Source organism: Ornithodoros turicata, chromosome 3, assembly GCF_037126465.1.
Source record: "Ornithodoros turicata isolate Travis chromosome 3, ASM3712646v1, whole genome shotgun sequence".
NCBI lineage: Eukaryota > Metazoa > Arthropoda > Arachnida > Ixodida > Argasidae > Ornithodoros > Ornithodoros turicata.
In genome coordinates, this window is record NC_088203.1 from 101,427,874 (window position 1) to 101,452,200 (window position 24,327).

At 46.2% G+C, this 24,327-nt stretch overlaps 1 protein-coding gene across 3 annotated transcripts in view; it reads left to right on the top strand.

Annotated features, from left to right (window-relative positions):
* Nucleotides 1–24,327, top strand: part of LOC135389010 (cell adhesion molecule 4-like) — a 596,648-nt gene that overhangs the window by 157,919 nt on the left and 414,402 nt on the right. For all 3 annotated transcript variants that reach the window (XM_064618918.1, XM_064618920.1, XM_064618919.1), the window contains exon 3: nucleotides 8,909–8,948. The gene's annotated coding sequence lies outside the window, so the exon portion shown is untranslated. The remainder of the gene's footprint in view (nucleotides 1–8,908; nucleotides 8,949–24,327) is intronic.

The window sequence follows — 24,327 nt, forward strand, 5'->3', positions numbered from 1 at the left end:
AATCCAGGTACCGGCTGTGCTGTCTGGGGTTTTCCCTGAGTTTTTCCTCGGACGCTTTCAGACATATATGTCGGCACAGTTCCTTTAGAAGTATGCCCAGGGCGTTAGTCACTGACGTTGCCCACCTCTGTGAGGCCGACAATGACGAGCCACCAACAACGTTTGATCGGATATTTTGTTCATCCCCCAGTATACGCATGCCCTCTGCAGTTTGCTGCTAGGGTGTCGCTCGAAGGCTGTTTCCTTTTCTTTTTTCTTTCAGACAATACTTACTTACTTACTTTGTCCCAATCTGTACAATCGGTGCCGAAGAGGCTTATGGTCAATGACGGGGCGCGGGCGGAGGATGCTTGAAAATGGTGGGGCCAAGCCTGCTCTGAACTGGCGGCTCAGTGCGCCAACGGGGAGAGGGAAAGAAAAGGGGGAAATAGGGAGGAAAAAGAGAGGATGGTGCTATACACTCTAAGAAAAAAGGGTATGAAAAGGTGCACTCTTAAAAATGAACTTCACCGCATAGCACGCTCCTAGCCAACCATCATCTCGAATGATATCGTACGCCACCCGTTTTCAACAAATCAGGGCAGATAACGATATCATTTGAGATTATGGTTGGCTAGGAGTGTACTAGCCAGTGTGAACCGTCCGATAAAGGGTTGGTTCGGACATATAGCAGCGCGCTAATATAGCGCTATAATATAGTGGAAGTTCGGTGGTCGTATCCGGTGTCTCCCATCATGGCGCCTCCGTAGTTCGACATCAGCAGCGTATGATGCAGGACTGATGTGGCTAACCGACCTCGGTAGCTCAGTCGGTAACGCGTTGGCGTGAGCTCCAGGTCGGGGGTTCGATCCCGCGGCCGAGGACGGTAGCAATGTGGAGGAGGTAAACATTGCACCTTATCTCGGAGGTACCTATTATTGCTGATGTGACTGATTAGATGAGTATTGAAAACGAATTTCAATAAGATCAAAGGTCTATATTGTCTTAAAGCAGGAACTTATGGAAGTAGCCCCCCCCCCCCCTTTGCACAGATAAAAATATATTTAAAAGGACTGACCTATGAAAAGATCTCCCCGGAACAGCACCGCGAGCGGTACTGCTCCGACGACTTTGTATCGCCAACTGTAGGATGCGACAAGCGTTAGCTTGCCCACATCACGGTTGGACTCATTTGTGTGTTGGCATCGAGGCGGAAGACCAGTCACAGACCTTGGACTGAAAAGGTTTTATTCACAGTGATTACTTAAGTGTCACACATAAAAATCAATCGCCGACTATATACACGAGGGTGGCATGCCTATGCCTTCAAAACGACCTTTCCCCTTGTGTTCCGTTCCCTTTCTCGGTGCACGTTTGCAAGCACTGAAGTTATGCCATTCTTGCTAGAAAGTTGTTAACAGTTTCACCCGGGAGTTAGCAACCTCGACTATGTTGACACAAGTCCACGCAGACGAAAATGCTGTCTCACCCGTCATCAGCAACTGTCTTTCGAGGAACTGTTTCACCTCACTTTCAACACAGTCGACCAACATCATCACGGAGCACCACTGCCTTCCAAAGAGCTTGTTCTGCAATGGCTGTGAACAGAACCCGAAACTTGCCTTCTGTTGCACCGTACGATCTTGTCTGGAGCCCAGCAGGGAGCCGCAAGCGATATTTTCGAGATAGTATTGACCATACTCTGCGGGCCACAGGGCATTCACGGAAAACATGCACTGCGGATTCTTCTTTTCGGCATCGCACGCAGGTGGATGTTCGAGAGACTCCCGAACGGCTCAGCCGATCCCGCGTTGGTAGTGCATCCCAGGCAGTGCGCCATCGCAGATCTTGAACAGAACTTGGTAGCCATAGCGGCGCGACGGCGCCCCAGCGGTATCCGAGACGGGGTTCGTCTTGAATGTGGGCCATAACAAGCATCTCTGATATTTTTGTTGGAGGCGTTTCTTTGGCATCGACGCCTTCTAGTCCTTGTATTGTGGAGTAGTGACCGAGGATAACGGCGTAATGAGCAGCCAGAGTTTCCGCCTTAGAAGACATGTTCAATGAAGACCGAGGTAAGACAGCTCTGTCGAGGGGCCCCATCCAGTATGCCATTAGTCTTCCAGCCGGATGATCAGGTGCATCTGCTATACGCAACACCTGTCGCAGTGCTAGGGTTTTAGCCACTGTACCTATTTCGGGTAAATCCCATCCACCCCGCAAAGTTGGACAATGAAGATATTGGCGTGCGACGTAATGTGTCTTACCACTCCAGAAGAATTTGATGGCTACAGACTCATTGATGACTACAGACTCACGGCTACAGATAATGTTTATTATTAATTATCGTACAAGGAGCACTAAAAATGTGTTAACTGACCCCAGAGGAATGTCGGCGTTTGATTCTGATGGTGCGCAGGTACAATCGGTGCCGAAGACGTTCAGCACGGGGATGAGAGGATGTTTGAGAAAGGCGCAGTCAAGCCCGCTCTCAACTGGCGGCTCGGTGCGCCAAGGGAGAGGGGGAAAGAGATGACGGTGGTACAGGGACGGAGAATTGTGCAGTCCTTCTTGTATGTATGTATGTATGTATGTATGTATGTATGTATGCCTTATTCCATACAGAAAGTGAGGGTCAGGTGCTAAAGGGAAAGCAGACAGAAAGCAGGGGTAGATTGCGTCCCGTAATAGACGACATCAGAAAATGTAGCGCCGCTTTAAACTGTGAGAGCTTACTGATACGAAAGAAACGGGTGGCATCCAAACTGTTTCGATTCCTCCCCTACCGGTCCATTGTCCACGACGTGTCAAGGTCAGCGAAAGCAAAACGTGAACGATCATTTCCTTACCTTCTTTTTATTTCCCTCTATTTTGCATTTTATTTCCCTTATTTCCATTTATTTCCCTTCTTCTCAGCACGATACTCTATAGACCTCTACCCGAGAAACGTCATCATGACGTTGGTAGACAGACTGAAACCGAAACAAATCGGAAGGGGAGGGCTTCTTCCACTTATGAGCACTTGTTCGCTGCCTCCTATTTTGAAAGAAAAGTAGGACCGAAGGTCGCATCCCTTTCATGGACCATCGTTGTTCGCCCCTAGCTTCCAGTGTAGTACAACTCTACCAAATTGGTGGCACTGTAGAATACTATGACGTCATTTGTTCACAAACAGGGAGAGGCCTATCTACGTGACTGCCGTTCAATTTTCAGTTTTCTTTTTTTTTTCTTTTTTCTATATTCTCGTTTCTAGCGTCTAGCAGCTCGCTATAGTGGTACTCTACCGCGTGCAATCTCCCTGTCTTGTGTCCAGTGGGAGGCTAAAAGAAAGACTGGGTGAGAGAATAACAGGGCAAAGGCAAAGGATGGTTCATTCATATACACCGTCACAAGCGCTTCTGACCGTGTACGAATTATTTGGTCCTGAAGAAGGCGGAGCGTCCACCGCAGTTTTGACATGTTATGTATAAATATCGTATCAATTCTTTAATCAGTCTGTTTATTTTTTACTTTTCCTATCCTTACTGTCAGCGGCTCATGTAATATTGCGACAGTCATGTTGGTCCGTCCGTAACAGTTGTGGAGAGAGGAAGAGAAAGGCATCACAGTGGCAACCGTCGTGGCGGCGGTGGTGGTGGAGGCGTGCTATTTCCGAGCGATCTGCCTGCATGCCTGGTGGCATGTTGCTCGGGGGATCGTGCGTCCTGGGTCGACTTCACAGAGAACTCTACCGACATTTGTCTTAGAGTTTTTGAGAAAAATTCAGGGAAAACAGCACGGCCGGCGCCCGGATTCCAAACCGGGGCCACCCTCTCTGTCTCCCTCTTTCAGCTACCACGTTTAACCGCGTTTGGCGGAATGCCCAAAGATGCAGCCAATGAACACCGCACCCTTAGAAATGAGGTGGCGGCGGTGGTGGTGGTGGTGACGAACCGGCTTGCCGTTGTTGGCATCACATATGTGGGCTGCGTCACGACTGTAGCCTGGATGAGATGATATGGTGTGATAACAGATGAAGGAATGATGACGGCCGAAATTTAAGATTTAGGGCTGTCACTGCAAAGTTGCCGAGAAGTCCGAGCGGTACTTACCTTAGAAATGAACTTCACCACATAGCACGCTCCTGGCCAACCATCATCCCGAATGACAACGTTCTCGCCCCTGATTTGTTGAATACGGGAGGCGGAGCCTATTCTGTGCCGTGCATAATGAGCACAAAATAGGCTCCGCCTCCTGTTTTCAACAAATCAGGGGCGAGAACGTTGTCATTCGGGATGATGGTTGGCCAGGAGCGTGCTATGTGGTGAAGTTCATTTTTAAGAGTGCACGTAAAATTCCATTCCTGTCCATGTTCTTTAAAATTTACTCGAATACGAGTCGAAATATACGGAATCTTATACCGCCGCGAACGCCAATTCAAAGCCCATTTCTGCGAGTAGGGTTTGCCGTTCGACCTTAATCTTTCCATCACGCTAATAGAGACATCGACCAAGGCAAGTACCGACAGGCTACACAAAACGGTCGTTTACAGCGAACGGCATTGACCAGATGACTCTGCGTTATTTTTGCGAGATTTACTACTCATCCGACCGTGAGGGCTCCATCCGTCTCGCGCGCACAATCGTTATTAAAAGGTCCTCTATCTGAGGAACGTGCACGTTGCACCCTTCTGTGTGATTGTCCGACGCGTCCTGCCGGTGCATGACGCAAAGAGAGGCTGCATGAAAATATAAAGACGTGACCTCGTGGTCAATCGTAGTGCCCTTCACCTGGCGGTGGGTTCCCGTGGGTCCTTATCGCGGACGTGCTTCACTGTGCAGCGGGGGGTGACCGCCGCTGGCTATTACTGTAGCGGTTGCGCTGCAGTGTTGCAGTGTGTTGCGAGGCTTACGTGTGTTCTTGACGGAGTTGTTTTACTACGTCAGGTTTACGTTATTTCACGCTATGTAAGTTGTTATTTTGGGTTACCATAAGCCTCTTTCGTACCAGTACTTTTCTTTTTCGTTTTCAAAGGGTTCATGCGTGTGTGCACTCTTAAAAAAAATGAGAAAAGGGTGTACTTTAACTCCTTTCCTTGCCACATATGTATATCACTCCCTTTTTGGAGAGTACACTCTTAAAAATGAACTTCACCACATAGCACGCTCCTAGCCAAACATCATCTCAAATGATATCGTTATCTCCCTTGATTTGTTGAAAACGGGGGGCGTACGCCTTTTCTGTGACGCTTATGCTGTTCATAATTGTCACAAAAAAGGCGCACGCCCCCCGTTTTCAGCAAATCAGGGCAGATAACGATATCATTTGAGATGATGGTTGGCTAGGAGCGTGCTATGCGGTGAAGTTCATTTTTAAGAGTGTACGTTTAGTCTCAAAAAGGAGTCCCCTCACTGCCTTCAGACTCTTCAGAGAGTAATATTACTCTCCAGTATAGGGAGTTAAAGGGTCTGAAGGGAGTGAGGAGACTCCTTTTTTAGAGTAAACGTACTCTCCAAAAAGGGAGTGATATGTGGAAAGGAAAGGAGTTAAAGTACACCCATTTTTTTAAGAGTGTGTGGTGAGAGCGTACATAAAAAATAAGGTTTAGCTTGTCTGTGTGATTATGGTCAAGTGCCAGAGACTCATAAGCCTACAGCCAACTTCTTTCTTTTAGCAAAGGTAGTCAACCAAGGTTACGTTCGCGACCACAGGAGTCACAACGTACCGTCATGTCCACCAGCATGAGGCGGCGACCCTTACGAGGATCACCATTTGAGTTTCAGTCTGGGGCACCCGAACACCCTACATACATAGTCGCAGTCACATTGAGAGTTTTTGGTGAACCGTAAACGTTTTGCGTACACTATAAGATGTAGCGTTGTCACAAGGACGCGTTGCGAGAATACGCTGTTTTTCGGGACTCGAGCATCATTTCGACTTGTTTGAAGATAAACGTGGCAGCGTCTTGTCCCATCCTAGAACTGGGAATACAAATACAAAGGACAAACGTAACAGCAGCAGGCACAAAAACGGCTCGACGCGGGCGACGGCGCGAACTACATAATAAGATGAAATATTACTAACATAAATTCATACATCTCGTTTAGTGTTGTGTTGTCAGTTATTACAAGTCGCACTCTAAAAACATAACTTCACCGCATAGTACGCTTTGCACCAACCATTGCCACAAATGATAGCGCTTCTGATTCGAAAGGGAAAGCGGGGCGTACGCCTTTTTGTGTCAATTTGGATATATGATAGCTGACACAAAAAGGCGTACGCCTCCCTGTCTCTTCGAATCAGAAGCGATAACCCTATCATTCGTGCCAATGGTTGGCGCACAGCGTGCTATGCGGTAAAGTTCTGTTTTTAGACAGGTCTTGCTCATCGACCCATCTAGCACTTTGCTCTCCCCGATGAACTCATGCACCCACTTCTGTGTGGCCAACAACGGCGAGTCGATCCTGCCATTACATCCCCCCCCCCCCGTGTTTTTAGTGTGATTGTGACACTGCGACAGGTGACCGCTTGGTGACTCTTTGCGGTGGAAAGAGCTGGCGAACAGGAGCCCGGTACACTGAAATGCTGATCCGCTGACGTTGAATGCGAGGCATATTATCGTAGCACGATGCATTCCGATAGTAAAACCATGTACATTACAAGAACGATGGCGTACGATTAACTAAAACTCCGTATTCTCTCACTATTCACGTGCAGGGAATAATAATTGGGAGTAGAATTTACAATATATAGGTGCAGGGAACATGGTGATTGAATGATTAATTCTCAGCATTGATATTCTCATGAGTGAGCAGAACTACATTATATGTAGTTATAAAGATGGGCCCCTTTTACTACTACGGAGGTACCGTATGCCTTGTCGTGACGTATGGAACGCACCCAAGACGGTCATGACAGGAAGGGAACCTACACATGAAGACGGGACCATTTCCAAGCACTCCAACTCAAATATCCTGAGCACGTCACTACTTACGAACGGTCCACATGTTCTTTGACTGCCCACTTTATCCTAGCACAGTATTTTATTCAACGCATTTGCTTCTGTTTACTCGTCGCAACACACGTCAACGCCAGACTGACAACATGCCAATGCTCTCCGCGAAACCGTACCCACCCTGAGACGCACATAAGCTTCTTTTCGTACCGCACAACCTTCCCTTCTATCTCATTTCAACAGCTATTTCATATACTTGATCCTCTCTCACGGCCAGTTTAAATTCCCAACAAAGTGCCTCCCTTTTGTTCGCAATACTGGCGAGCGCCGATTAATCAAAATGAAGCGCCACGCCCACATTTTATAAAATGGCCGCCCCAACTTACCCTCTTTTTCATTGACTTAGTTTCGGTTTTGAGCGCCGCGCCCCTTCCGGTGACGCTTCCGTATTTGTTCTCCTCTATGCTAGATTAATTTCTTGCCTGTTAATTTTAGGTTGGGTCACGTACGTACATTCCGCACTTCCTCGACCGTGTTGTGTCTGTACGTGTCTTTGACTGATAATATCGTGCGAACCCATAATAATGGGGGCTTAACGGTGTATAGCGTATGATTTGAGCTTTTTTGTAACCTCCGTTGTACGCGTATATATCAGGATACAAATAATGATTTGACGCCGATGTATAGCTTCGGGCCGTTGGTTCTTGTTCGAGCTGGGTGTCATTAGAATACATTAATGAACGTTTCGTGCTGACGAACGTGCTGTTTGGAGGTTCTCTCTGTCCTGGACGTCCCGTTTCTGTCGATATTTTTCCAGCGCCGCCGCCGAGTGAATGCAGTATCTTCTCCTTGGTGGCGTCTCCTCCGGTATGTCAGTGCCAGCTGCTCCTTAGGTTGTGCTGTCTCAGGTTTTCTCTGATTTTTCCAGCTACCTTTCCAGAAAAGGTGTCGGCACAGTTTATTCCAGGACGCATACCATGCCCCCTTCAACTTTGCTCTCTCTCTCTCTTTTACGTAGCCACAATCGCTTCACAGTTGCTAACATGAAAACCTAAATCATAATTCGGGGCTTAACGCCGCGACGCAACAGTGGTCGGATCTGTGGATTTTGCCCACCTCAGAGTTCTTTAACGTGCGGCGAAGTCTGGACACACGGTATACCACATTTAACGTCTCTCGCGGAAGACGGCGTGTCTGAGCAACTTGTACCTTTCCAACAAGTTGCCATCGTCCACAGCCGGGTTTGAACCCGCGATCTGAGGATCAGCACGCCTGAGCCACCAAGGGCGGCTGAAAAAGTGAATAAAAGAAATCACAATGGAACTCCTACGGATGTTTATAAAGAGTATATTTATCGACCATCTTATTTATATTTCGATCATCTATAACTATGTTCATTTATATATAAAAATAACTTTACTTGAGCTTTGCAGGGCCATTTTCTTCCTTTTCCGATTTGGTCTTTGTAGAACTTGTGGTTTGGTATGTTCGTACTTGTAGTTCGCGTTGCTCGTTTCTTCGATTTTGTCTCCATCTCGACTGCTGCAATTCAAAGACACGCTCCGCGTTTATTGATCCTATTTATTTTTACACATATCTCGTTTTTGCCTGCTTTCACTATACGCGTGTTGCGCTTTCCGGTATACAATATAAGTTGTTGTCTAGCTCTTGGGGATAATTATATAGCGACACCACGATATGTTCTAAAGACGTGACTGGTTTTAAAGTAACGAGTGACAAAATTAATAAAAATCAGTGTACGAATCATTGAAAAGCTTAATATGAGCTAGTATATTAAAACTGAGGATGATGATTACAGTTTTCATGACGCATCGACAACTCAGGTCATGATGCGCCATCTGTTTGTATATTAAAACTGCGTGCATGATTGAGTCAGTTTTGGTTAATTTAATATACGTAATTTGTTTCTAGTCATTTTCTGTCACTTTCTTTGATGTTATGCACCCTAAGACGATCATGATTTTCCTTCCACAGGATATTTCGAGACGGGCTTTTTTCCGGTGTTCCAACTTCAGTGAGTACAAAACATATCCCCTTTGTAGATAATTTTAGTGTTATGAGTTCGAAATGAAAATGACCACGAAAATTGCTTCGGTTCTACCAGCTTCTCCATCGGTACGTGGATTAATTTTGCGTAGCTGAGGGTTCTCTAGTTCAGACTGTATAGTCTCAGCACTCTGCATCCCCTCGCGAAGGGCTTGTACCATGCAACCAAATTACCGGCGTTTTCAGCAGGGTTTGAACCCGCAAACTCACGGAAACGACACACTGAGAACTCCCCTAGTAACTTATGCACATAGGGGAGGATATAGGGCTGGTCATAGAGATCATGATGTCCTGTACAGCCTACCTGACAAAGCCAGTGTTACCTCTGTCTCAGGGCCCTTACACGGTACCTTGGTTACTAAGTTCTTGCTTTCTCAACCGGTGACGAGGATGCCCCTACTGTCGAATCCAGGCCCAGTCTAGGAAGGCCAGCTTTACCTCCCTGTCGGTGGCCCTGTACATGAATTCTGTGTCGCGTTCACGAATTCTGACTTGAAAAACAGGCAGAGGCGACGAGCAGGAGTTACAGCTCCCCAGGTTCCTTTCCTGCCTAGACGAACCTAAGCGAATTCGGTTCCCGACAACTCAAATGCATACAGCCGTATACAATGCTATCTTGCTTCGGAGTGAAGGAGACTTCATCTTAAGACTTGACTGGCGATGTATCGTTGAGTACCCTCTCTGAATTAGCCGGTCCCACGCTGAATGGAGATCACATTTCGAAATTTTGTGTTCTATACCGTCATCATCGATCATCATTGACTTCTCCAAGTGGGAGTCAGCGGGATTTTAACGGAGAGAGACTCGGTGCTTCATGACCATCGACTTTGGCCATCGACATTAGCGAACCGACTAATTTGCGGAGCCGCCACACCGGCAGCACTGCAAGCTGCTGTCACCTTCACCTCTCCTCACCTTCTAAAGAAGTAGCGCTGTGTTCGCAACCGTAGTGGGAAGCTACATTGGTGAAGGAAAATGAGGAACTCAATTTCGCTGTCTCGTCGTCACGTTTACTTCCATTCTATTTTTTTTATAAGGACAAGCGTTGCGTCAAACCGGAAGCAATTGGACTCGCGCGGGGTCGCCGCAAAGACAAAGAACGATTAATAGAGCCATTAGCGACGATTACGAGAACGGTGAACGCGGGGACTCCGATCTCATCTGCATCTTGTCAAGAGCTGTCCACCCGTACAACCGCTCTCTGCCGTAATCGCTTCTTAGGTGAGATGGCAAGATTGCGAGTCTCTTTTCTTCTTTGTGCGTGAGATGGTGCGAATGTAGTCGTAGCAAAGGCAAAAGACGGTGGCGATGGGAACGAGAAGGAAATTCTCTCGAGAAAATAATTAAACGTTCTCAGTTTGCATAATCCAACAACATGCACGAGGGCGCTGCGAAGCGAAGCTATCTGCCTGGACTTTCTTCACCTCTCCAAACTGGTTCAAAGGGAGAAGGTGTAATAGATTGAATAAGTGGCAGCACGTTTTTTTCTTTCTTCTTTTTTTAGGCGTGTGTCCATCTGAGGAAGTAGTCTGCCAACGAATGCGTTTATTATTTTTTGCGGGGCAAATTTCGACCCCAAGCATCCCGCTGAACTAAATATGAGAGCAGGAACTGTAATTCTAATGTGTGTTTTAGTTATAAATTTACATGTATACAGGTTTTTTTAATCTTTCATAGAGTTATAGAGTTTTTTTATGTTTCATAGGAGAGCAGCATAGCAGTCGTTTTTGTCAGCTGGGTTATACGACTAGGTGGGCATCCTCTCGAAGAAAGTGTGTAACTACGAAATGACGAATTACCTAAAATGTATTAATTAAGCATTCTGCTATCACGCTTTTGCACGAAATTTGCCAATTAAAGAGTTAATTAATGGAGTTTAGGTAATTAGTCATCTTGTATAGTTACATACACTCTTCGAGAGGATGTCCGCCTGGCCGCGAAAAACTGTAGCGCAAAAACTACACCTATGCCTCTCTCGTAGCTTTTTTAATAAAAATTATATAAAGGATAAAAAAACAAAAAACAAAAATTGCTTCGTATATGTGCTATCCAGTCACACGGAGTGTGTTCCTCTAGCATATGGAACGGCAAACTCCCAAGGAAGCTGGGCATATACCGTTCATTAGTTTATCCATAAACGTTTTTCATCTATAAAATTTACAGTTTTGAGTGTCATGGACTAGCCCACCTTTCTGTGCTGCAACTGTATACTTCCAGTTTTTCCTCCTGTCTTCAGTTAGCACGAATGGCGTTTTAGATGAAAACTCGCATGCCGGCCTCGGTGGATCACTCGGTAACAGTACTGATCCCAAGGTTGCGGGTTCGAACCCGGCCGAAGACAGCAGCAGTGTGGCGGCAAGCGTGCAAGCTAAACGCTTGAACACTTCGTGGGTTCTTAAATAAAGTGTGCTGGATGCTGAGGTTTCCACAGACGTTGAACCCTCAGGTGCGTAAGGCTAATCCAGACACCCCGACCACTGCGGCATCGCTGATGATCCTAGTTGTCTTGCGATGAAGTATCGTTATAACACTTGCTTTAGTGTGTGTTTTTTTGTTTTGTTTTTTCGCCGTTCATGTATTTCTACAATTCCTACGCCTTTTTGAACCAAATACGAGAGCGGCAGCTGACTGAGTGAACGACAACGACAACATATATATTGTGATGATGAAGTGGGGAGGTTTTCCATCCCACCAGTGGGGAGGCTGACTGAGTGAAATTCTTATACGTGTACCCAAGAATAGTAAAAGTACAAAATATTCTGTAGACTGCTATACGATGTGATGTGATGTGAAGATGATGTAAGAAAAAAATGGGGATTTAAGTCACGACAAAGTCAGACTGGCTACCCCAGACCACTTAGCCCCAGTTAGTTGAAATAAATAAAAACAAATAAAGGGAGGAAACCCAGTAGTTGGGGGGGGGGCGGGAGACAAACATCCTGAACTAGTGGGAACACTTGTCACAAACGAGGGACCAGAAAGTGTCACAAAATGTCAATCAGATGCGTTTCTTCAAGGAAACGTAGGAGCGCTTTCAATGCAGCCGCTTGATGCTTGAGTGACTGAAGGCCCAGGAGCTTTACAAGGCCAAACGGCCGGGCGTCCAGGCGAGGCAGACATGCTTCTAGTGCCCTGCGACCGTCGGCATACTTGGAGCACATGAGGAGGATGTGCTCTGTGTCCTCGACAACATCGCACTCACTGCAGTTTGGAGATGGTGGCTTGACCAGTTTGTAGAGCAACCGACCGCTGTACGGGACATTTAGCCGGAGCCTATGCATGAGACACGCTGCTTGTCGAGGAAACCACGGTGGTACTTGGAAGCGTAGCTCGGGGTCGACCCTGTACAACAGCGAAGATCGAGCAGATCCTGTCGGCCAAGAAGAGGTGCACATTTGTTGTCTCAGTTCACGTATCATCCTCTTTGCGTCCCCTATGGTGAAATAAATGGCCTTTATTTGTATGTGACCGCGTTGAAGTGCTCGGCGCGCAGCAGCATCCGCAGCCTCGTTAAAGGCTATGCCGCAGTGACCAGGAATCAATTGTAATATGCTATCATGCCCCTGTCTGACTGCAGCATCATATAGGTGCAGCACATCATGAACAATTAGGGCCAGGGACCTGTGATGAGCATAGAGGCCAATGACTCTAGGCCACATATCTTGAGTCACTGTACACAGACCAGTGAGAGCACGTCGGTTGAGGAATGATGAAGCTTAGATCCCGTGGAGCTCAGCTGCTGAAGCGTAGGTGGAGTGTGACAGCCGTGCTGATCTTTCGACACCCATCTCAGGAACCACGAACGCACACTACGAGCCGGATGTCGTTGTAGATGCATTGGTGAAAAGTTGAATTCTACTCGACGACCTCTCCATGACGTCTAGACTAAGCTGCCGGAGGACTTGAGTCGATACACGTTTCCGGCGTGGTAGACCTGGGATACTGACCCTCACTTCAGGTGGCTGCAGGGCCCACGTTGGAACAGCTGGGTACACGTGCTGCTTGTGCTTACGGAGAATCAACCGTTGTGCCTGGATAGCATGAGTGAACGCAGACCTGGAGCGTCGCAATAAGGCTCGAAGCAGAGGATGCCGATGATGACGCGTTGCCAGTCGAGAGAAGTGGCGAAACGACTTTTGCATCCTGAGAACAGGTACAGGTGGTTCCCGTGCCTCTGCCATGGCTACCGTGTTGGAAGTTGCTCGAGGAACGCCAAGACATAGCTTACTACTCTTTGCAAGAATGGTTTGTAGGGCTTGCTCTGTCGTGAGAGGGACGTTGTGAAGCACCGGTGTGTGGTACGCTAACAACTGGCGTATGAGGGAGCAGTGAACATCAAGAATTGCTTTCGTCGAGCTACCCCATCGGCAGTGGCATACGTTGAGTCTCAGTACGTTGAGTATGCTCTCCACGCTTGCCTTGAGACAATGCACCTCTGCCTCCCACGACAAACTCCGATCCAGAGTAACACCCAGAAATCTAGGATGAGGCACTCGGCGTATCTGGAAGCTGCCAATACGGAGTTGAAATTTCTTTAGATGCCGGCGCGTAAAGGGAAGCATCACAGTCTTCTCTGATGAGACGTCCATGCCCCTCTGCAGGAGGAAGGTTCCAACACAGTCCAGGGCACTCTGAAGGCGACGCTGCAGGGCTGGCCACTGCTTACCGGACGACCATATGCAGATGTCGTCCGACTGATGTCTGATAAAGACTGATGTACACGCCGCGAGGTAACAGGGTGGGCAGAGCAGCCAAAACAACATTAAAAATGGGTGGACTAAGGACGCCTCCCTGGGGCACACCAGCTGTTAGGTTGTGAGAGCTTGTGTCACATTCAGATGTCATCAAGAAAACAGACCTTCCTTTAAGATAATCAGCAATCCAGCGAAGGGCCCGCCCCATGATGCCCAGAATTCATTTGTCATGAAGGACATGGCTGTGGCTTGTTGTATCATAAGCCCTTTTTGTATCCAGAAAGACTGCAACAGCGAGTTCACCATTTGTCCGAGCTTCTTCGATGTGAGTGACCAGGTTTAGAATGCAGTCCATTGAGCAGCGCGCCTTTCTGAAACCTGCCATTTCCCAAGGAAGTAGACGACGAGATTCCACGAACCAGTCCACACGATTCAGAATAAGTCTCTCTGTAGCGGCACCACTACCGCCATCGACAGCGCACACGGAATCGCGGCGCGCGATTAAACGGCAGCTCAAGCAGTTTGGCTCTCGCTACCAACTAGAACGGTTGTTGTCCGTCGTTATTCTAGCTGAGCCAACATCTCCATGGTCTTGCAGAGGCAGCTTGTGCGGCTGATGGGCCGAAATGATGCAAACTTTCGAGGCGGTTTTCCCGGTTTCAGTACTGGTACAACCTGTGACATCTTCCATGATTCAGGGACAACACCGTTTCTCCAAGAACCGTTGATAAGGGCAAGGAGTACACAACGTGACGAGGGACCCAAAGACGCTATAGCCTTGTATGAGACCCCGTCAGGCCCAGGAGCGGATTGTTTCGCGGAAAGGCGGATGGCAGCTTCTAGCTCCTGAACGGTGAAATCTTTGTCCATGTGTGGGTCTTGAGCCCCACTATCAAAGACTATTGCTCCATACATGTCCTCTGCTGAGGATCTGTGGGTGGCAGTGGAGGGCGCCTCCGAGGGCTTCGATAGGAGCCTGCAAAAGTAATCCCCAATCAATATCTCCGATGTGGCTTGATGAACTGCGAGAGCTCGGAAGGGCTTCAGTTGTTCCGCTGGGGAACTTGAACTTTTTAAGAACAAGCCATATACGTCCTGTTGGCGTGTACGGCGATAACGATGAACAGAACGACCTCCATCTCTTCCGCGGCTCAATTGCTGGAGATGTCTCCGGATTAGCGATCGTAGCCTGCAGACTTCGCCATAGTCACCAAGACACGCAAACCTCCGAAATCTTCGCCTTATAGCCCGTACGTAACCTTTCAAACTCTGCATCCACATTAGTGTTCTTGACAAGACACGAGACCCTTTTGCCTGACGCCTGACTAACCTTTCCTTTCCCTTTCTTTTTTCAATAAACATATTCCGCCTCCCTTTTGCTCGCTACAGTCATGCCCGCTGACAGCGCGTTGTTAAATTCTTGTAATGTTGTGGCGTTTTGTACTAGCTGCTTTGTCCTATTCTGGAACACAGCCCAATCCATGACTTTTACTGTGCGAGAACCTGCCGCCGTACCAGTTAAAGAAATTAGCAAAGACACGTGATTACTTCCCATTGGGTCCAGGTCTGTCTTCCAAAGCAAACCGGAAGCAAGGCCCATCGAGCATATTGAAAGATCCAGACAGCTGGAGTATGAATGGCCTCGAAAATATGTTGATGAGCCGTCATTTAGGACCACAGCATTAAAATCCTCAATGCACTGGTAAAGCAAGCGTCCACGGTGATTTGTGTTCTGACTTCCCCAGCTACCACAGTGGGCATTGGAGTCACCGCATAGAATAAAACTTCTAGAAAGGCACTGGAAGAAATCGCTAACCACGTCCTCAGGGATGCGGACCGAGGGGGCGATATAAACACTAGATACAGCGAGCCTGCGTGAGTGCAGGAAGAGGCTACACACAACGTACTCAAAGTCCCCTTCAAGTGCACATGATGCTACTAGGAATGTCCTTTCTGACACACAGCATAGCACGGCTGACTCCTGTTGATCCAGTAAGAGTATATGTAACATAATTTGAAAGCCGGAAGTGACAATCCACACGGGGCTCTCTGAGGGCTAGCGCAGGAAAGTTATGCCGAAATACAAAATTACGGAAGTTCCCTAACTTGTTTCGTAGTTCATTGGTATTCCACTGAAATATGGTAGCGCTCCTGTATCTATCGGTCATTCCCAGACAGCGAAGTTACAACTATACCAAGCAACGGCTCCCATGTGAGGATTGCTTGAACTTCCGGAAGCTTAGCTGCTGCTGGTAATGCTCTCACAATTGACCGCAGAGCTAGAAGGACCAACGGGACGAGTGCCTCAATGCTGGCATTCACTTGCTTTTCAGGTCGTGAGCGAGACGAACTTTGCTTTTCATGTCCCGGCTGAAAATTGTTGCTCAACGTCACTGGCTCCACAAATGCTGGCGTCTCTAGAGGGCATTTGCAAGAAGGGGCATTTCGACCACAACTCTGAATCCCACAATCTCCAACCGGAGTACCGCACTCCCTTCATTTCACGAGAAAACCCCGTGCATATCCTGTATCACAAAATGCGCGATAATCACTTCAATCAAAGCTCCCCACTCTAACCTAATTATACTCGCGCACGTCCGACACAAACATCTATTCGGAACAGCGCTAACTGCTTTTACAACCTATTTCCCTGTCCTTGCGATAAACGGGGGGACGAGGTGTCAACGCAGCCTTCGCTCGGACGTAATACTCTCTGGGACGGACCACACCTTCTCGGTCAGCGAAAGCCGCCCCGACCCCATTCCCCGTGCACGAGAACCTCGTCTGATGCATGCTCCCTCCGATAACGGATCGGACACTTTCCTTTTTTCATTTCCAACTTCTCGGACAAAACCTTGATCCATTTGCGCGGAAGAGAGGTATGCTCCTTCAATTTTTAGTGTAGCCCACAGACATAATTTAGTCGCACGATACTTAGTGTATCGTTCGTCCCGTTATAAAAAGGAGGACAGTTGAGTGTCAAAACGACGACAGATGGTGAGAATTATGGCGGTGGGTTTTTGCCGCTTACGGGGGAATTCTTTGTTGGTTTGCTTCTGATGTCAGATCGGGTGGCACGAGATGCTGGTTGTAAGGTTATGTATCGCTCTTGGTCACCTGTGTTGTGGAATGCTCGTCCTAGATGTGGAAGGAATAAGAGAGAAAGAAGGGTGCGTTTAATAGCATCGCGTTGAGAGGGATAATTTTACAGGCAGAAATGAGCGTGTCCGTTTCTAATTATGACGACTCTTTGTTTGTTTATTTTCCTTGTGAGGCCGGGCTTAATTTTTTTGTGTCGTGTATGAGATATGACATTTCGTTTGAAACTCGCCATTTTGCTCCATATCTAGTACGCATATTCTTTTTTTACTCTTTCTCTTTGGGAGGGAAGACGGTGGGAAGCGTTCGACGTATCTCGCACACTGTTCGGCCAGACATTTATTTGTCAAGGGATGGACAGCATAGTACGAAGAAAATCTAGAAACATAGTAGTGGCAGCAGGCGCAATTTCGTTATGTCATGCCCTATTCATGACGTTTAACGTATTGCCAAATAAAGAAAGGTATTTGAATCATTATTAGAGTACCCCTAGATATTGCAAGGGATATCTGTGCTTTATGCAGATAATACAGAGTCATCATGTCGTTATCTACTCACTACGTATCTTTCGCAATCGAACTGAGTAAGCTTTGTCTTCCAGCATAGCTGATTTCCATTTTAAGTATTATCAAAGTCTGTCTACTTACCAATCATGCGTACACGTATCCCAGAGCAGCACAATGTACTGGAAGTCGAGTGCATTAGGGGTGGACGGTATGTGTCTTATCAATGTTCTCTAGTTTCATGAATCTGTACAAGGCCTTTCATCTACCCGTCCACCCCTATTGCACTCGACTTTCAGTGCATTTTGCTGCTTGGGTCGTGACTTACTGTGCCGACACTTTATGTATTATCACCCCGCAAGTCCAGAAAGCGAAGAGGGGACACGACAAACTGTCCGAAAATTCCTCATCGCTTCACTTGAATACGAGCGCACGAATGAAAAGAACCGAAAGAAAGGTATATGCGCAAAATAAAAGTATACGTTTTCCAAAACGGGGGTTCCTTTCTATAAACGTGTACCTGCTATTCCTTGTCCAATTCTTCGCATATTTCGGGGACAACGGAAACGAAGAGATGAAATAAGAAGTATGAAGGTTTTCCGATGGATTTTTACGCTCGCAAAACAATCTGCAGGATTTTGATGAGCGCATATTTTTGTTGGCCTTCTTTCGATATCAGGACATTCTTTTGGGACTATCATCATTTTCTTATCTCCCGCGTCTTGTGAATGGGATCTCGAGAGACCGGATCGTTAGGGTGGGCTAATGGTGGCGTCTTCTCATACAGGGGAATTCCTCCCTTTTGCAGCAAATTCTATGGCGCTGGATATTGAGCAAGAAATAAAGTCTCTCTGTATTTGAGGAAAGCGAGCAGCTTCTACGAAGTGCTGTGTTCAAACTGCACGTATGAGACGGAATGGGCTTGGAAATTCAGGGAACACGAATGAGAAAGAAGATTTTGTAAGCCCTAGCGAAGCACACGCGAGGAAGACTGGATTTTGTTTTTCGGCCGAGTTTAATTTTCATCCGTATACGCTTTTGTCTCCGTTTCCCGATGGTGGGCGGCGCCACGGAGCGTGGATAATACACAGGGAGTGACTTTTTCGGGTTAAAGCCGTTAATTCCCCCCCCCCCGCCCAACTGACCTCCGACCAATTCGGGTTAAACTCGATTTCTCCCTGAATTCCAGTCACTATGAAATCCTCAAGTGACGTTTCCACTGAAGACGAATAAATGGTCGCCACGTGTAACGCATGTAAGAATGGGTCACTTACGTTCCCCGCAATACACCCATGTGTGTCAACACCGTCTATGCATTCGGGGATTACCGCTGCAAGGTCACGATCCCGCACAAAAAGAAAAAAAAAACAGACTAGGAAATGACTTAATAGACAAGAGGAGAAGCAAAAACACCCGAAGGCACAATTACCGCCCGATTTCTCTCCGAATTACATATCTAAAAATAGCGCCCGGTTTTTGCCATCTCGAATCTGAGAAAGGCATTTAACCCGAAAAAGTCGCTCCATAATAATACAGCGTCGGCTGGTTGCTGGTGGCTCCAGGAACCGAACCTCATCACTAGCTCAGCTCTTTTAATTTTTTTCACGTGCGCACGCATACTTACACATATACAGTTGTATACATGCACGAGATGATGATGATGATGATGTGGCACGTGCCACGTTGATGCGCCTTCTTTTCTAGCATCTGTGGTATACTTTACGGTAATTTTATTCAGGTCTGCATACACATAAGTCTATCTTAGAGTATAGATGTCCGCTCAGATATTTCCCTTCCTTCTGCACATCACAGAATCTTGTACATGTGTGCATGCGTGTTTGTTCCGTTGCGTTTATTTTGAGTCACGGAGTCCCATCAAGAGATGGAGCAGCAGACCCCTGATGGGTGTCACCGAGCTCCAATATCTTCTGTAAATAAACAAGTCCCATTCCTCCCTTTTGATGACAGTACGAATCTTTACTGCTGGGTCATTTAACGAAATACAGGGTGCTCTTTTCCTTATCAGGTATAGATTTGACGTCCTGTGTGGAGAGGGGGATGTTTATTAAGAAAAAAAAAGGTAGGAAAGGTTAACCGGGCAAAGAGCTGGCTTGCTATTCAAAAAGAAAAAGGAAGGGAAAAGAAGAAAAACAAGGAAAGAAAGGAAAAGAATGAAAGAAGGAAGAAAAGAGACACTATAACAATGTCACATACAGTTCGTGAGCCCCGAACCTCTGAGGCTGTCGTCCTGTGGGAAAGAGCATGTAACTACATTACGAGTAATTACCTAAAATTCATCAATTAAATTTTTACTTCGATGTTTACGCGAAAAAGCGAGACAGCAGAATTGGAGGCGACGATTATTTGAATCCACCCTCTTTCTCAAAAGTCTCAAAAGTTTGGCGATTTAAGGTACGTGCTCATTGCAGGATTTTTGAGAAAGGGGATGGATTCAAATATATAATGGTCGCTTCCAAGTCTGCTGTCTCGCAGTTTCGCGAAAACGTCTAATTAAAAAGTTGGTTAATAAGTAATTGGTGGTCCACTACTTACATGCTCTTTCCCGCAGGACGTCCTCCCGGCCGCGTAACCCGCACGCAAAAATGGCATCCGAACTGCTCTCACAGTTTTATTTAAAACTCAGTAACGGATAAAAAATAAGTAAATTAAAATAAAGCTCCCTGTATTATAACCGTCCCCGTTATTTAATTGCCGAAGCAGAATGCCATCCTACTGCGCTCGAACAGGAAACGGCGCAACTGCGTAAAAAGATACAGTAAAAAATAAAAACAAAAACCTTAAACGAAGAAAAACGCCATAAATCTTTGAGCTCCACAACGCAATTAGCAAATGACCTTACTTTCCTCGGTGCTTCCACGACGCAGTTATACGTCGATCCCCGCGAGAGAGTGCCATGAAACAGCATTACATGAACGCAACATCTCCCCGAGTTGCTAATGGTCTTACTTTAGGCCCAGTATGTGTCCAGGCAACCATTCTGAGCGAGACGAGTAGCCTTCTCTCTCTTCTTTTTTTCTTTTGAGAGAATGCTTTCATTCCATAAAGTATCGAACGAGCGTTACGTTCTAATATCGCTGCACATCGACAGGACATCTCTCGAGTGCGTCTCCGCTAATGGCTGGCCGCTCTCCTCGTGGATGGGAGTTTCCTTCGCAGAATGGTCCCTTCCCAAAACTCAAAGCCCCCGTCGTATACAGGATGCTGCTTAAGTACACTTTTCATGGCGCGTATTATGCGACCGACTGCACTTCAAGCTGGATGCGAAAGACCAGTGATAAACGTTGGGACGCGTCCTTGATCGCATCGCGTTGGGAGGAGAGGCTTTAATGGATTTTTCTTTTTTTTTTTTTGAGACACATTACGTGTCTTATTTTATCTTCTACAAGCTTCGATGCGAAGTTTTTTAATTTTATTTTTTGGCTCAGTGTTTACACCGCAACTCTGAGTGTCGGTGGCGTGCAGATGTAAGAAGTACAGTAGAAACTAGTGGGATACGTAATGTTTATTTATTTCATATACTGCAGCCTCTGTGAGGCTATTGCAGGAGCAGGCATGCTTGGTTACAAAAGTTATTCGCAGGTAATTCCCTTATATCACCAGGTAACCTATTCCATTCATGAACCGTATGAGGAAAAAAAAAACTATATTTAAAAACATCTATACGTGAACGCATAGGAACAATGTTCAATGGGTGTGAATTCCGAAGACCAGACGGCCGTGCAAGCGTAAAGTAAAGTTCATGGATGCTATGGTTATGGCTATGGCTAATGTTCATGGATGTTCTATAGTATGCAGTGTTGGTCTGACGTTAGGGGGATCTGTGGTGTGATTTCTCTGAAAAATGGATCTGCGCTATCTGAGGTTTTCCTTGTCTTTCCCAGCACGGTCTCCAAGGAGGGGGGGGGGCATATATCGCCACAGTGCCCCCCCCCCTGAAGTAGGCACAGACCGCACACGTGCTAATGCTCCCCAACAGTGAATTTTCTTGCACTTCTTAGCGTGAACAAGGGACGTTTTTATTTCGTAGATTCAATTGAAAGGTGTGATAACTGTATCGGTATAAAGGCGTTGTAAGAAAACCCATATGAAGCAGCGTTTTAAAGAGAATACACCTCCGCGCAATGATGCTTTATATTTCAGACTCTTCTTTCTGTATGTCGTGAAATAACCTGCACCAAAAAGTTGTGTTCCTTAGGGTAAGAGATGTACACCCGAAATGTGTAAGAAAAGTATGTGCTGCACGTCTGCGAGCCCTTCCTGCTGTGTCCTCTCTCCATCTGTCCGTGTGCATGCACCGCTCATAGCCACACTTGCTTCGCGGTTTTAATACAAAGCAAATAAACAAAAAAATGTGTACTGAAGAAGCACACGGTGGAACCATGTGCCATGAGTTCCGAAGATGGCAAGCGTTGCTTTTGATGTTCAGTCAAAAAAAAGAAAAAAGAAAAAGAGGCAAGCGTTACTACGCTAATGTGCGTCGGCTGTGGATAAAATAGTGTGTTTTAGTATATGGGACGCTATCGCCTTTGCCTATGTAAGGGATAGCGTTGGTGGGTCTGCGCTCACGGAAGATACAAGCAGAGCTTTGCGTATTGCGCTAAACCACCACGATATCCCTTAAGTAACGCAAAGGCGGCAGCGTACGTTATACTAAAGCCTGATTGACACAACTGCGTTTACGGTTGCGTTTGCGTGTTACGTCCGCTGACAGCGAATCATTGCAACGGAACATTCTTCCGGATGGAACGAAGGAACACGCAAGACGCTGTACCCAGCCATAAACGCAATTAACGTTGTGCTAGTGTTTGCTTCTTTCTTTCTTTCCTTCTGTTTGTCTTTGTTTTTTCCTTTTTTTTTCTTTCCTTCATTTTTTTCGATTCCCCTTTCTTCTTTTTCGTTTCCCCGTTTTTTTCTTTTTTCTTTCCTTCCTGTTTTTTTCGATTCCCCCATCTTCTGTTTCCTTTTCCTTCCTTTCCTTTTTCGTTTCCTCCCTTTTTTTTTCGCAATAGCAAGCCGGCTCTTTGCCTGGCTTACCTTCCCTTTCTTTTTTTTCTTAATTAACATATACCCGCCCCCACGTAAACGCAGTAATGGGAATAGTGAGTTTTAGTATAATGTACCCCGTCGCCTTCGCGCGCGTAAAGAATAGCGTATTGGTTCTGCGCAATGCGCAAAGCTCTGCTTGTGTCTTGCGCGAGCGCAGAACCAACACTATCCCATACGTACGCAAAGGCGACACCGTACGATATACTAAAACTCACTAATCAGCTTTAAGATGTATCGACGAAAGTGCATACTCGTTTTTCTGAGTTTGGTGATTATACAGCAACAAACGTACCGGTAAGAAATGCTATATCTTGGAATCATTGCTCCTTAATAGACGTGGAAGATAAAGAAAAAAAAACATGCTGGAGTGGGAAGAGTATTCTTACCACTCTACTTATTAATATTCACTAACCCCCCCCTCCCCCCTAACAAATAAAAAGAAAACCGTACGGAATGACATTCGTTTTAAAACGGAATATACACCCTTCCAAATTACACGTAGAAAATTAAGGACTCGCGACTGGGTGTGATTTTCCATCGTCGCCAGACTCGCGGCTGCGCAGAGGCGTAACATCGACGCCCCGTCTTCCACAAGCGCCCAAATTACTGCGGCAATGCATACAGCAGCTTCCAACGTGGGCTTAATGTGTTACTATATACCAGACATAGATAGCAGCGGTGGCTGTCGCATTCTCGCTCTCCGTGGATACACAGTATACACGCTCCCACACGATAGGTGTGACCGCTAATGCCAACACCATGGCAAGGATGGAATAGCGAGCAGGATTAACGGAAGTCGAGCATGACGTGAATAGCGAAAAATGCCCTTATTTTGTTTGCTGATGGTTGTCCGTCATACGAAGGCACACACACATATAAAGAGACGACGATGAGACGGGGCTGATGCCGGCCGGCCAGCCATGCTGAGCGCTGCCCAGACTTGTACGTATTTGGAGTATTGTATTTAAAATACTGTATTTTAAATACAATTTGCGGTATTTTGGTACTCTACTCAATACTTTTTGTTTTGTGTATTTGTACTCTATTTAGAATACATGTTATGGTATTTTCTACTCAATACTCTAATTACATATTTTGGATCTCCCTCTCAAACTTTCTGTGTCACGTCTTTCCATTATCTTGCGTGTTCAGTGGAAATTTCCTGAGTCCCTCGGACTTGACCTGGACATTGGCCCTTCTTGGAAGTCTCCATATAGAGATCTTGCCCCGTATGTACTAATCCTTTGCGGATGAAGGTTCTATTATGTGTGCCCTCATGTGGTAACGCCGAATTCTGACCTCGCCGAGCAGGGACCTGCTAGAAGTTTGATTTGTTCTGGGTCACATATACTTAGTGGAGTTATATGATATCTCTTTGTCATCTTTTTGGGACTTCTGTTTAGATGACTCCTATCATACAGGGACGGCTTACATAGTACGCGGGTTTTAGGTTATTCATGTCACATAGCGGCGACTCGCTGCATTGGCCAGTGACTGGTGACTTTTTGAGTTCAAGGATAAATAGTATCTTAATTGTACTTCAAATACTTTTTGAAGTATTTCGTACTCTATCTTAATTACTTTAATTTTCATGTATTTATACTCTATCTTAATTACATTCTAACGTCAGTATTTCTTATCTTATCTTAAATACATTTTTGAGTATCTTGTACATGTCTGGCGCTGCCCTAGTGCTAATTGTATAGAGAACAAGAATTACAATTATGAAAGCTTTTCTCATTTTGTTCAAAATCAACGTGAATGACAGATGCGTTAATAGATGAACACTACTCTGTACTATGGAGTACTTAGAGTACATATTTACAGTATATTTAGAGTACATATTATAGAGTAGTGTTTAGATAAATCTAAATAGAAGTAAATTTAAATAGCGTGTAAAATGAAAGTTTGCTCGCACGTATTCAGGATGAAGAAAAAAGTGAGCATTGTGCCGTCATGCAACAAGAACGCAGGGTCTCACGTA